A 13,392-nucleotide genomic window follows, 5' to 3' on the forward strand; every position below is an offset into this window, starting at 1 on the left:
ATATATTAAAAAAAAAAGATCCATGATCGTACCATACCTTTGTTTGCTTACTGCAGAGAAGCCACCGCAGACATTGTAGTGCAATTCTGAACTCTGCTGTGAGGAGAGACCCGGGGCTGGTCAGAGTGCAGGACAAAAACAAACAGAGGGAGAAAAAAAAGAGAGAGATAGGGAGACAAAAGAAACAAGAGTTAGAGATGTAGAGGTTGTGCGTCCGTCCAGCCTCTCACCGAGCTAAGTGCGCTCTAAGACCAACATGCGCCGACTGATAACGGCAGCCTTCCTCCTCAGGATTATGTTTCCTCCTCCAGCCTGCTGACAAGTAGCCATGTGACTCCAGGACCCATTCAATAGTGAGTCAGAGGCTGCTGCTCAGTCACACACGCACATATAAACACAGTCATCTATCTGTCTGTTACATACACACACACACACACACACACACACACACACACACACAAATGACCTCAAGCTAAAAGGGGAAATTCAATCCTGATGATCGATATCTGCATCTTCTTCAGCTCTTCATTACCCGTTGTAAATGTCTACCAGTTCAACCAAAGAATTTCATGATTTGAGTATCTTTTACAGTCCTGAAGACGTCTAATTATCCAGTGACAAGTTGAAACTTTGTGCAGCAGAAATATGTTTTTTTTTCCTGCTTTCTTCTCTTGGTAATCATCTTGCAATCCCAGATGTATCTTGCAGCCTTCTGTTGGGTTTGGTTACCACTGTTTTAGCCAATTTATCAAAAAAATAAATAAATAAAAGGCCTGGAAAATACAAACAAATAAGAGTCTCCAGCTACACCAGCAGCTCTGTGAGGCTGTACTTCTGCACAGCAGTGCTTTGACCAAAATGTTAACATCAGTACGTTGACAACGCTAACATACATGCAGTACCAATCAAAAGTTTGGACTCACTTTCTTATTCGAGGGAATATGAAGTTGTGTCCAAACTTTTGACTGATACTCTGTTACATTTCTACCACGTTCCATTTGCTATTCAGCCCTAAACAGAAAGTACAGCTGAGACTGATGGAAATATCATCAATTTTGCAGGTATTTGGTAATAAACCAAAGTGTTGGACAAAAACGGATATTTTGACCTCATGATGGCGCTAGATGAAAAGTGAAGAGGTCACCAAAGTTATTACAACTGTCCTGAGGGGAGCGTGAATGTGCGTGTGTGTGGTAATTCATCTCATAGTTGATGAGACACTTCAGTGATGGTGGCGCTAGAGGAAAGGTCAGGACAGGTCATCACCAAAGTCATTAGGATTCATCATCTGATAACCACAAATGTGTGTAAGAAATTTCATGCCAATCCATCTTGTAGATGTTGAGATAATAATGCTGGTGAAGCTAGATGAAAAGTTTTCACCATAAGGATTAAAGATCTGGGCACCATGGATATCTGTGCAAACTGTCATGGCAATCCATCCAATAGTTGTTTAGAAACTTCTTAACCAAAGTGGTGCACCGACTGACCCACACTGGCATCCCAAGAGCCGCAAGCACGTCTAAAAATGCATTCAGATATCATAAAAATAGGTGCTTTGGAAATTGGTTGGCAGTAACGACAGCCCGACACATGAAAAAAATATTGTGCGGTCCTTTAATCACATGAGAGTGATTCCACATGGAAAACTGGTGCTGCATGTATTCAGGAAACTGTCTATCGCATTGTCTTTCTCAATCTACGGTGACATAAACCTGTGTTGCGTCACTCTGATAGGAAAGGAAAAGGGTTTCAACATTAAACAATCATGGTTAACACAAAAGAGTTTGCAACAAAAGGCTCATTTACCGCCGCGCACACACACAAGCAAATGAATGACATCTCTCATTTCCACATAGTAAAGTCTGCCAGATGGGTGGTGAGTCATGCTTGTGCTGCTTTTCTTCAGTATGTTGGGCAACTCGGATTCTCTTGAAGGGCACTGAAACGTTACCAGGAAGCGTCAGAGAACCTGTGATATGATTAACAGGATCAATACCCTCAGATTGCGATGGCAATGATTACCGACGCTGCATATACTGTATACGTCAGAAGTTTTTTTTTTTGCTCTAAAATAACCAGTAAAAAATTAACTTAACCGCATGTTTACAAATCTGCACAGGATGTTTATCATTTGTGAATATGTGTCCACTGTGGATGAAGTGAGCGGGAAAGCGATGATATGTCGACTGATTTCTCTTTAATCAATCACTTGTAATAACTGTTGATAGACGTGTGATTGCGGAAACGTCCCTGCTGCATCTTTAAAGTATTTCATATCATCAACAGGTTTTTTTTTTTTTTTGGAGGTCACCTGCTTAAATATATCACTTTTAGGGTGTATTTTCCTTTTCAAGACACACTGGCATGCCACAGTCTCGTAGAGTCTTTGGCAGTGGAAAAAAAAAAAGCTTGTCATGTCACAGAGGAATCAACACCATTACACAATTAATCCAACCTAAAGTCATAAAAGCCGCCAGATTAATTGTGTTTTGCAGCGAACAAAGAACAGTCCTGTGATCTAAACAAGTTGCTTACCCGTTACCCGCCAAATAACCAAGTGTTGCATTCCACATCAGCTTATATGAGCCTTAGGACTAAAGAAATACCCAACCCCAGGAGGAGTCTGAGTGGGTGTGTGTGTGTATATGTGTGTGTGTGTGTGTGTGTATGTATGTGTGAGAGAGATATAGTTGTTTGTCCCCAGAGATGTGGGCTCACTCTAGAGTCACATGCATGTCTTGCGGGGGGGTGGGGGGTGGAGGGGGGGGGAAGAAACACAATCAAAGCCACAAGCAGCTAAAAATTGAAGTCCACCTCAAAGTCTGGGGCTTTCCTCAATCCCAACAGTGTGCTGATAATAGCATTATCCACTGACACAAATGCGGTCAACTATATAAAGAGGTGTGACTTCATGCGTGCAAGGACAGTTGACAACTTTTTCTTAACCGTGACTAACAGACGGTACGCTTATTTCACACCGCTTAACCTGCAGAATAGAGATTCTTTGCTTCTCTTTCTGGACAGTCTGAAAGAGTTTGGGCTAAATGTGGTAAAAATAAAGAAATTTGTACTTCATCCAAACCATCTCATGTTCATTTCAAAACATTTTCTCTGCTGAGGGAAATAAAAAAAGAAGGTAAAAGTAACTTATTACGAGCACTAAAACAAACAGAATAACACTCCTGCCTTCAGTTTTTCTAGCTTTTATTTGAAGTGTAAACTCGGAAATTCGCCTTCCAACTTCCTTTCCAGCTTCCATTCTTCTCTCCTCCCTCGGCTCTAGAACGAGCCTACGAGGCCTTATTCCTAGACGTTAAGGAAAAAAAAAAAAACACACTCGAGTGGTGCAACTGAGGACAAACTGTTTACTCTTTAAGGAGCGGTGCGTCACGTCAACAGGTAATGAGTCACAATCGTGCAGCATCATTTTAAACTTCCATAAAGACGGGAGGGGAAAATAATGAACTGATAAGGACTCACCAGAAGCCTGATCGGTGCCCTCAACCAGCCAGATCTCCTGTGTAGCCTCCTAATGCAAAGACTGACCCCGATGTAGCTGTACACCACTGACAGCTGCCCTGTGTGTGGATCTCTGTGGGGATTTGGCGGCGGTGTATGTTGATAGCTGTGCCTGTGTCGCCTCTGAGTGTTTCAGCCTGAAATAGCTCTGCGGGTCTCGAAGCTTTCAACATGCAAACTTCTCTGCCCTGCTTCCCCCTTCTCTTCACAGCCCAGTGGCCACGCTAACTTCACTGAGGGTTTGGCAGAGTCCGGCACTTCAGCATGACTGTGCTAAGTTATGTGCACACAGTCACTGGAGGACTTCCAGCCTCACACAGCTAACAGCTGCACTCGGTCAATATATGCCTCGTCTTTACCTCTGGGCTCTTTGTCCCATCACAGGCCTCTCAGCCAGTAGTGGCTGCGCTCACAGCTAAGACAGCACCTGTCTCGGGGTGCAGAGGGATTTAAGAGGCAACTGAGTCCTGGCAGCTTACATAACGCCTGAATATTGTCCTGCGCTCCAGAAAGGAAAAAGCAATCACCACTCAAGCATTAGAGGGTTAGCGTGTATCTATTGTAACGTAGGAGGCCGATAGAAACACATTTTTTCCACTGCTTGCACATAAAAAAAAAAAAAAAAAATGTCCTCAAGAGCTGGAAAAAATGTGTGATAAAGTTCAGAGTAATAAGTCAGGACATGAAAAGTACATGTTCAAGAGGGACACAATCTTACCAACAGCTACACAAATAGTTTATGAATAGAGCTGCTACGATTAGTCGATTAATTGCCAGTTATTCTGATAATCGATTTATCGTTTCGAGTCATTTTTAAAGACAAAAAAGAAACTAAATTCTCATTCCGGCTTCTCAAATGTGAACATTTTATGGTTTATTTAGGCTTCTATGATATCAAACTAAAATATCTTCTGGTTGTAGACTGCTGGCCGTGACGAAGGAGACATCTGAGGTTGCACCTTGAACTTTGGTGAAACGGGGATCGACGTTTTATAGACCAAATGACTGACTGACGGACTGATAATCAGTGAAAATAATCAGTGGTTGCAGCCCTACTTGCGTAACATAATGTACATAACAGGATGTCATATTTAATTATCAAAGATTACTCAACATGAAGCTGGTCACATTTGATTCATCTTTATTCCCATTTACATCTACATGAACCTGCAGTAGACTTATGTTATAGGATAGAAAAACTAAATCACATCACATCAGAGGTACATTCATGTTACATCAACTAAGTTAAAATACTTTTGTTATAACTATAATTTTATATGTAGTAATTATTCAGAAGGATTTAATTATTGTTTAACTGTTTTTACATCAACTTGACAAGGAAACCTTTTTTTTTTTTTTTACAGTGACTGGTCCGATCCTGTGCGGCTCTAGTAGTGTTAAGGTGTGGCGCTTCTTGTCAAAAAAAGTGCATCCAGGGCTGCTCATGTTGCACCAGCTGCATGAAAGGTAAAGCCATGTTCTCACAGAACGTGCTCATTATGAAGCTTTGACCCACAGCACTTGTAATAACTGTATTTACTCTCATGAGACTCAGACTGTGACGGGAATAAAATATCCCTCGGGCTCCCAGAACCCAAACAAAAGGCCTTAAAACCTCATACAACGGTCAAATTAAACCAGCTATTTATCCATTTCCCTGAAAAAAAAAAAAAAGCGTAATGTGATTAAGGTGGCGTGACAGACAACACAACATTAAGATCGCTGTGACTGAAGATTGAGAAAAGGCGTGAGAATTTAAACTAATACCTTCATGGGAAAGCTTGTCACAAGTCTGACAACAAGGGTGGCCAGGATGCTCCGCCATGTTTTATGTAGTTCAGACTATAATTAGATGCCCCAAAGAGACTACAAACCGCGGACAGTTTAATGGCTTTTAATGAGAAAGGACTGCAGCCCAAACTCTGCGCCGTCCAAGCTGTCCTGCCAAGGTGCTTAATGGTGATTAAATGTCACTTAGTAGGCTAGAGCAAAGCAACAGCCAGGCGAACAAACTGAATTAGAGACAATGATGTGACTCCACAGTGTTTAGTTTCGGTCAAAGTAATAATAAGATTTTCACCTAAATAAATGTCTGTTAAGTCATTATCTATTACTGAATGAGGTGATACAACGGTGACTGAGGCTATGGCCCGCTGACGAAAGCATCTACATTTGCAGTATTGCGAACTGGGTGTCTGGGGTGACATTCCCGGGAAAAATCGCGCGCAGTTAGTAACGCGTTTTCCCATCACCCAGCAGTGGTTGGTGCGCCAAAGAGGGGAGGCGGAGCTAATGCAACGTCACACAAGGTGACAATGTTTAGATTTTTGGGAGGTGAAGTCCAAAAACACACCTTAACGCTTATCGCCAAAGAGAACTTTAAGACAGATTTTTTTTAAGGCTTGATGTGCTTACTAACAAAATATTAGGTCTCTTTATCTGCAGAGGGAGAGGTAAAACAAACATAAAGTGCTAAGAGACTGTGATTAAAAAAAAAAAAAAAAAAAGAGCTGATTATCTACCTCTTTTCCTTCCTTGTCTTCTGCATGACCAAGCAATTCACAACAGGAATGCGGAGACAGTGCAAACTGTTTGTGCTCTGACAGTTTTTTTCCTCCGAAGCAAAAAACACGCTGTTGTGACAAAAAAAATCAGTTCACAATAAGTCTGTTTGACAGATTCCACTGAGGCGATGGAGAACAAATAAGAGCTGAGACTGTGATCACAGAGATAAGGTGGGACCTGGCTCATGTGTTCAAACGCCGCACTGGATTACACGACAAAAGGAAGCCCAACAGCTCTGGAATTTGAGAGTGCTTTCTTTTTTTTTTTTTCCTCTCCCCCCCAAACAAGGTCAGGCTCACCAAGACAAACATTTCAGATTCCGCTATCTTATGAGTCCTTGGGACGCACAGGTTTTATAAAAGGTAAAAAAAAAACATCATGGTGGTTTGTTTCATTTCGATTTAATAATGTCTAAGAAGTGATTATTTCTTTACATCTGAGTAAAATATCTCCTCATATAATCTGGAGAGCACATGGAGCTGATATATTGGTGAGTCAGCAGAAAAAGGCACATCCTTCCTACATCCTGCCACAGGCCGCGTCCTGAAATCTATTATCCGTGTGACAGATGGGACTGTGGTTCAAGCTACATTTCTCGAATCGCCTGCTACATTGACAGTAAACTCAAGATTAGATTTTTCATATTTTGGATTTAACTTAAACATGTCTGCATCGTTAGTTTTGTCATTTTGTGCTTGTACCTGATTCTTGATTGATTTTGTATCATTCTCATATGAATCAGATTCATTGACCTTTTCCACAGAAGACATTTTGACTCGTCAGAGCAGGAAAAGAACAGGTGGAACTAATAAACACTAACGATGGCTCTTTTCCAGTACTGCAACGCATCAATCAACAGTGTTAATATTTACACCAGCAGTATTTGACCTGGTCATGTGTGACCCCCCCCCCCCCCCCACACACACACACACACACACACTTAAGAAACCACTGGATTAGGCCGATATTTGTGTCTACTTTTAAATAAATCTACTAACGAGGAGTTTCTTATGTTTCTGTTTAATATCATTGTGAATTAAAAACTTTTGTTTTTGAGTGTTTGTTGGACTTATTGAGCTGTTTTTACGTCTGAAGTTAGTTTTTGCAGCTGTTCATCATTAACTTGACATTTTATAGCCTAATGAGTAAATAAATCGTTACTTTGCCCCGACTGCCCGCACAGTCACATCATGAACGACTGTCAATCTCCACTTTTTTTATCTCAAGACCTTCAGTACAGTAAACGCACATAACACCTCAAATTGAGGTCAGTGGGACAAAACCTGAGATTCTTGTTGAGAAACATGAATATCTACAAGTTAGGCTATGTCAAGATAACTCTCACGCAGCGCTGAAACAAGTCAGGGCTGCAACTAACGATTATTGTCATTATCAATTAATCTGTTGATTATTTTCTGTCTGTTTCAATCAGTAGTTTGGTCTATAAAATGTCCAAAAATGGTGAAAAATGTCAGTCACTGTTTCCCAAAGCTCGAGGTGACATCATCAAATGTCCCAAAGGTATTCAGTTTATCAGTTAATATTATCAGAGGGCTAAATAAACTAGAAAATATTCACATTTGAGACGCTGAAATGAGAGAATTAAGAGATTTTTTTGTTAAAGAAATTACTTCAAATGTTTAATCCATTATCAAAATAGTTGGCAACTAATCATTGAATCAACTAATTGTTGCATCGTGTGACAAAATTAACTGATGACAATTTTGATTATCGATTCATCGTTTAGGTATTTTTCCCAAGAAAACATGCATAACATTGCGGTTTCAAAAATGTAGGAATTTGCTGCTTTTTCTCTGCATTATTTCATCTTCATCTAAACAACTTTGGACTTTTGACCTTTGGAGAAATAGAATAAGCAATCTAAAGTTGTCTGTTTGAGCTCTGGGAACTTGTGATGGGCATTTCCTGACATTTTAAAGACTAAACTGATTGATCCAGAGAAAAAAAATCAACAGATTAACCAATTATGTAAATACCTCTTAGCCGCTGGTATGGTGAAGTCTGCCCCTGATTTGACCCTATGTGACCACAGAAACCACAGACATGCAGTGAGGTTTCCGCAACAGTGAGCAATGAATGAACGGCCGACTGAATGAATGAATGAATGAAAGGCTACTGTAGAAACATAGCAGGCTCCTTGGCAGAGGACGTGCTCCCTATGTAGACATAAAGGGCTCATTCTAAGGTAACGAAAACACAACAATTCTCATTTTCAGGTGACTACACACAAATTAAAACATACTTATGAATATTATATTAAATTTATGCCAAGTCTGTTCTGCTAGATGCCACTAAATTCTACACACTGCACCGTTAAGTGCTTATCCTTTTGCAAAGATATTATAGTAACATAATTCAACAGTTTTCATACCCAAACATTAATTAATAATAAATCTGTTGCTGTTTGGGGCCCTTTCAGTTGGGAGGGGGGAGCCTGATGTGACCCTACGTGACCACAGAAACAAGACATGCTGTGCGGTTTCTTGCACCAATGAGCAATGAATGAATGAATGAATGAATGTATGACTAAGCTGACCACACCCCCAGTCTCCACATTGGCCTTGAATGTGTCGTTTCAAAGCCTGAAGATAAAAACGACACACCGAGTCATGATGTCAACTCTTCATCATGACCATCACATTTTCACACAGTGGCTAATTGCTGTCAGGAGGAGTAACCGTTAGCTTAAAGTCTCCCTCCCTGACATCACCGTTAAATTCCCTCCAGTCTGAGAGGAGGATTAAAACCACAACAAAACTCAGAGTCCGAACATATTTCCAGGACTTTTTCTTTTTTTTTTTTTTTTCTCCTTCCCCTCTTGTTACCTCTGTTAACAAGCTGAGGAACAAAGCGAAGTCATCCGGACACTTTGATGCATGTGTGGCAGGCAGTCACTGTCAGAGCCGCGTCTCCTCACAGGAAAACAAGTCAACAGCCCAAACCCGTCCGGCCTTCAAAATAACACCGCTTCAAAGCGAGAAAACGCGTTTTCATAAAGCGAAACCACTGTGAGGCTTACAATTACACACAGATTAGAGCTTATTTATTCGCCGGTGCCTGGTACTCACCTCAAACTCTCTCGCTGAATGACTTGCTCAACCGGCGACAAGTCGCCAAAAATAAGAGTTACTCTGACTTCCGGTGAATGAGTCAAATTAAAACCATTTGTGACGCGCGAAGGCGAATTAAAGGACCAGTGTGTAGGATTTAGTGGCGTCTAGCAGTGAGGTTGAGCAAAACGAAAAACATTAAAGGCCCTCTTTAGAGCCAGTGTTTAGTTTGTCCGTTATGGGATACTGTAGAAACATGGTGGTGCAGCATGTTCCATATGTCGCTATAAAGGGCTCAAATTAACGCTAAAATAACGAAAACACAATGATTCTTAATTTCAGGTGATTATACACTAATTAGAACATACTTATGAATATTATATTCAGTTTCTGCTCCGCTAGATGCCACTAAATTCTACACACTGCACCTTTAATGCTTTTACTGGAGTTAAAACCAGGGGCCAACTGCCTCGGACCCCCAACTAAAAGGGCCCCAAACAGCCATAGATTTATCATGATGTTAATAACTTACAAAAGGCCCCCCAAACACTTAATGAGCCCTTATAATGAGCCCCTTATATCTACATGGGGTCTATCTGTGGACTTGCAGTATCTACACGACACACCCACTTTTCTACATGACACCCCCCCTCCCCAACCCTTAACCTTAACCATCTCACTGCCCATGTGTAAACCTAACCAAGTGGGTATGTCATGTAGATACTGCAAGTCCGCAGATACACCTACTTGAGAGCGGGTCCTCTTCCACTAAGCCTGCCGTGTTTCTACAGTAGCCCAGAGCAGACAAACCAAACATTGGCTCTAAGGAAGGCCTTTTGCATTATTCATGAGTTTCTCTGCCACCGTAGGATCTCCTATATGCTTGTAAGGGGAGGTGAAGGGAGGGGTATTCAGTTGGTTGCAACCTGCAGCCTCACTAGATGCCACTAAATCTTACACACTGCACCTGAAATAACCGTTTTTAATTGTATTTAAATGTCTTTTTATAATGTGTTTCTTTTACATTTTGTCTTGATGCTTTTGTGTTTTATGTAATGCCATGTTGTTGAAAAGTGCTGAACAAATAAACCTGCCTTACACAAACATTGTTTTCTGTCACAAAGCATTTTCTACTTTTATTTTGAAGGTATTATAATGGAGCTCCGGTACATCTCTGGTAATTTCCGGCAGCTTGTCGTCGATTTCCACCAGACAGAAGTTACTGCACATGCGCAAATGATGATATTCATATTTCTGATGAAGGCCTGAGGGTAGGCGTCGTTCCGTTATGATGCCCATGATGACCTCCACGATGAATGGAAAAAAATTATTGGATATCAATGAAACATCTTGATTTCACTTTTCAGATTGTCGCTCTGTATCAGCAAATATCTGCTCAAAACATGATTCAGCATAAAACTGAAACATAAACTGAAGACTAGATATCAGAAATGTAACTCCAGGAAGAGACACATCACTGTGCTGAGAGGCCTGACGTCGTGTCATGTCATGATGTCATCATCATCATCATCATCATGAAAGTTTAGTTTCAAGTCAAAGTTTAGAAAGTTTAGTCAAAGATGCTCATAAATGTCTTAAATATAAGGACCAAATGATTATTTAGCATAGATAAAGTTAATCAATGAGCTTGTTTTTGTTTGTTTGTTTGCTTGTTTATTTTATTTATTTATCTATCTTTTTTGTGTATGTGTGTAGATATGTACAGATGTGTATGTATATGTATGTGTGTATATGTATATGCACTATTATACTACTTTACTACTGACATACTACCTTTTCTTTCTTTTTATTTTACTTTATTATTAATAGTATAATTGTTATCATTATCATTTGACTATAAAATATATCAATATTGTAAGAATGCTATAAATATGAACACCATCATATGTAAGCAAATGTAAATCTATGTAAAATGCCCTGACGATTACCCATCAGCAAGGCTGGATTACCCACCAGGTAGGGGGTCCAAGACCTGCAGGGGCCCCAAAAGAACCTGCATACTCCAATAAACCACAATGTCCATTAGCATAAAAGCCTTATTTAATATTCCTAAATTGATATATTTAATCAGATTACCACCCAGCTAATTTTGGACCAGGTTGTATTGTAGCCTTGAAAAACTGTACAAATCACACAGAGAGTGGGAGGAATGAAAGGGTTAATAGGGACCCAGCACCAGCAGTTCATGTATGCCCTGGGGCCCCCTGACAGATTAATCCATCATCACAGATCATGTTCTGTACACCTGCACACACCTGATTACCGTATTTAGCATTAATACTTTAAAGTTGAACAATTTAAATCATTTTTAATGATCTGAAACACTGTAAATGTTTGACCCTGTTTGGATTAATATGACACAGACAAAATAATGAGTTAATGTGACCCAGAGAGTCGTTCAAGACCAGGAGTTGTTTTGACCCAGTTTTAGTTATTTTTTATTTTACTGTTGGGTTATTTACCCAACTAAAGCTTTATAATCTACTCTACTCTGTTTAAACTTACACGTCACAGTTTTTTATTGACTTTTTCTGTCTTATGAATGTCATAAACACATCGTTTTGTACATGAAACAATACATTTGTGACAGTCTTTAGCTAAAGCTTGTTGTGTGTAACACTGGGTCAAAATAACACATTGCTTCTGCTGCTGTATTAGTGCTATAATGACACAAACTAGGTAGAATTTTAACTCAGTGATTTTTAATGAGTTTATTTATATAATTGTATATCTATCTGATGTGTCTAATTGAATTTAAATATATGAATGAAGAGGGAAAGAACACTATAGGAAACATTTTAAAGGGTTGATCCCAAAATAATGCTGGTCTTTTAGGATATGCTTTTAATCAGGGAAGTCATGTGGTTTATTTAACTGTTTATTGCAGATAGTTCTTCTTTTATAGATGTGTAGCTATCATACTGTGTTCAGTGGTAGTTTAATAAGGACATTACCACACTTAAAGACATTTTTTATATCTTTTGGCACCTCTTACTACTCATGTATGTACTTGTTTGCAGTGGTATTGCAACTATTTTCTACATTTTAGTGACCATTTGGACTGACTCAGCTGGAGCCATTCAAGTAGAATCTTTTTTTATTTTGTTAAAGGTTTGTATCTTTCTTCAGTTGCTTATCACCTACTTATAAAGTTACACATGATGTCAGATGTCTGGGCCAATAAATTTTTTAAACTGCAGATTTGACAATAATATGCAGCTGCATGAGGCAAAGCATCACATCAGTATGCACAGAGTCAGAGTGTCCTCTACTGGTGGCTCACTGCAACTGAAGCCTGGAGTTACACCTGTTAAAGTCTCCTTCCACTCAAAAATGTGTTTTACTTCTTGTTCCTACAGTTGGATGTTTGAGTTTCACTGCGCAGAATGATGTATGTGCAGAGTTTGAGTTTGGAAAAAATAATAATAGACACAAATTATTAGTCAAAATAGAGTATTTTTATGTCTTCAAACACGTCTGGAGGAGATCTTCAAGTTAAAGGCAATAATTAACATACCTAATGGTTATTTATTTATTGTTCAGTCTACTTACTTTGTGCCGCTTTCAACCTGGTATTTAATGTTTGGATAATCTGTCTCTCTGAGTCACGTGTTTGTAAAGATTTACTCATAGCTTTGACTCCTCTTAGTTTAGTCTGTCAGGCAGCATTTACTGACGATGACTCAAGGATTCAAGGATTCAAGGACCTTAAATGTCATCTCACTACAGTTACATATATTCTCTGTTTCAAATGCTGCCTATGAAGAAATAAAATGGTGAAAAAGTAGCATAAATGCAACAGGTATTAAAACTTTAGAAGAATTTAAAATTAAGGTTTAAAAAATGTTTTTAAAAATAAATAAAGAATAGAGAATATACACATAACAATTACTGGGTTAAAGTTTTACCCAATTTGTGTCAATATAGCACCAATACAACATTGGGTTAATTGCAGTAGCAATGTGTTATTTTGAGCCAGTGTTACACACAACAAGCTTTAGCTAAAAAGAGCAGAGTAGATTATAAAGCTTTAATTTGGGTAAATAACCCCACAGTAAAATCAAAAATAACACTAAAACTGGGTCAAAACAACACCTGGTCTTGAGTGGCTTTCTGGGTCACATTAACTCACTATTGTGTCGGTGCTATATTGATCCAAACAGTGTAAAAATTTAATCCAGTGAATTTTTTTTAGTGCGCAACTAGCTTTTCT

General features: G+C 39.3%; 1 protein-coding gene across 5 annotated transcripts in view; it reads right to left on the minus strand.

Moving 5' to 3' along the window:
* The window catches only part of slc4a2b (solute carrier family 4 member 2b), a 45,464-nt gene extending 36,250 nt beyond the window's left edge, over positions 1 to 9,214 (minus strand). For 2 of the 5 annotated variants that reach the window (XM_044339484.1, XM_044339483.1), the window contains exon 1: positions 38 to 294. The gene's annotated coding sequence lies outside the window, so the exon portion shown is untranslated. Of the gene's footprint in view, positions 1 to 37; positions 296 to 3,483; positions 3,634 to 9,176 lie in introns of those variants that run through there. The other 3 variants (XM_044339480.1, XM_044339481.1, XM_044339482.1) reach the window with 3 other exon arrangements.
* Positions 9,215 to 13,392: the final 4,178 nt, after the last annotated feature.

This window comes from Thunnus albacares, chromosome 21, assembly GCF_914725855.1.
Source record: "Thunnus albacares chromosome 21, fThuAlb1.1, whole genome shotgun sequence".
In the NCBI taxonomy this organism is placed as follows: domain Eukaryota; kingdom Metazoa; phylum Chordata; class Actinopteri; order Scombriformes; family Scombridae; genus Thunnus; species Thunnus albacares.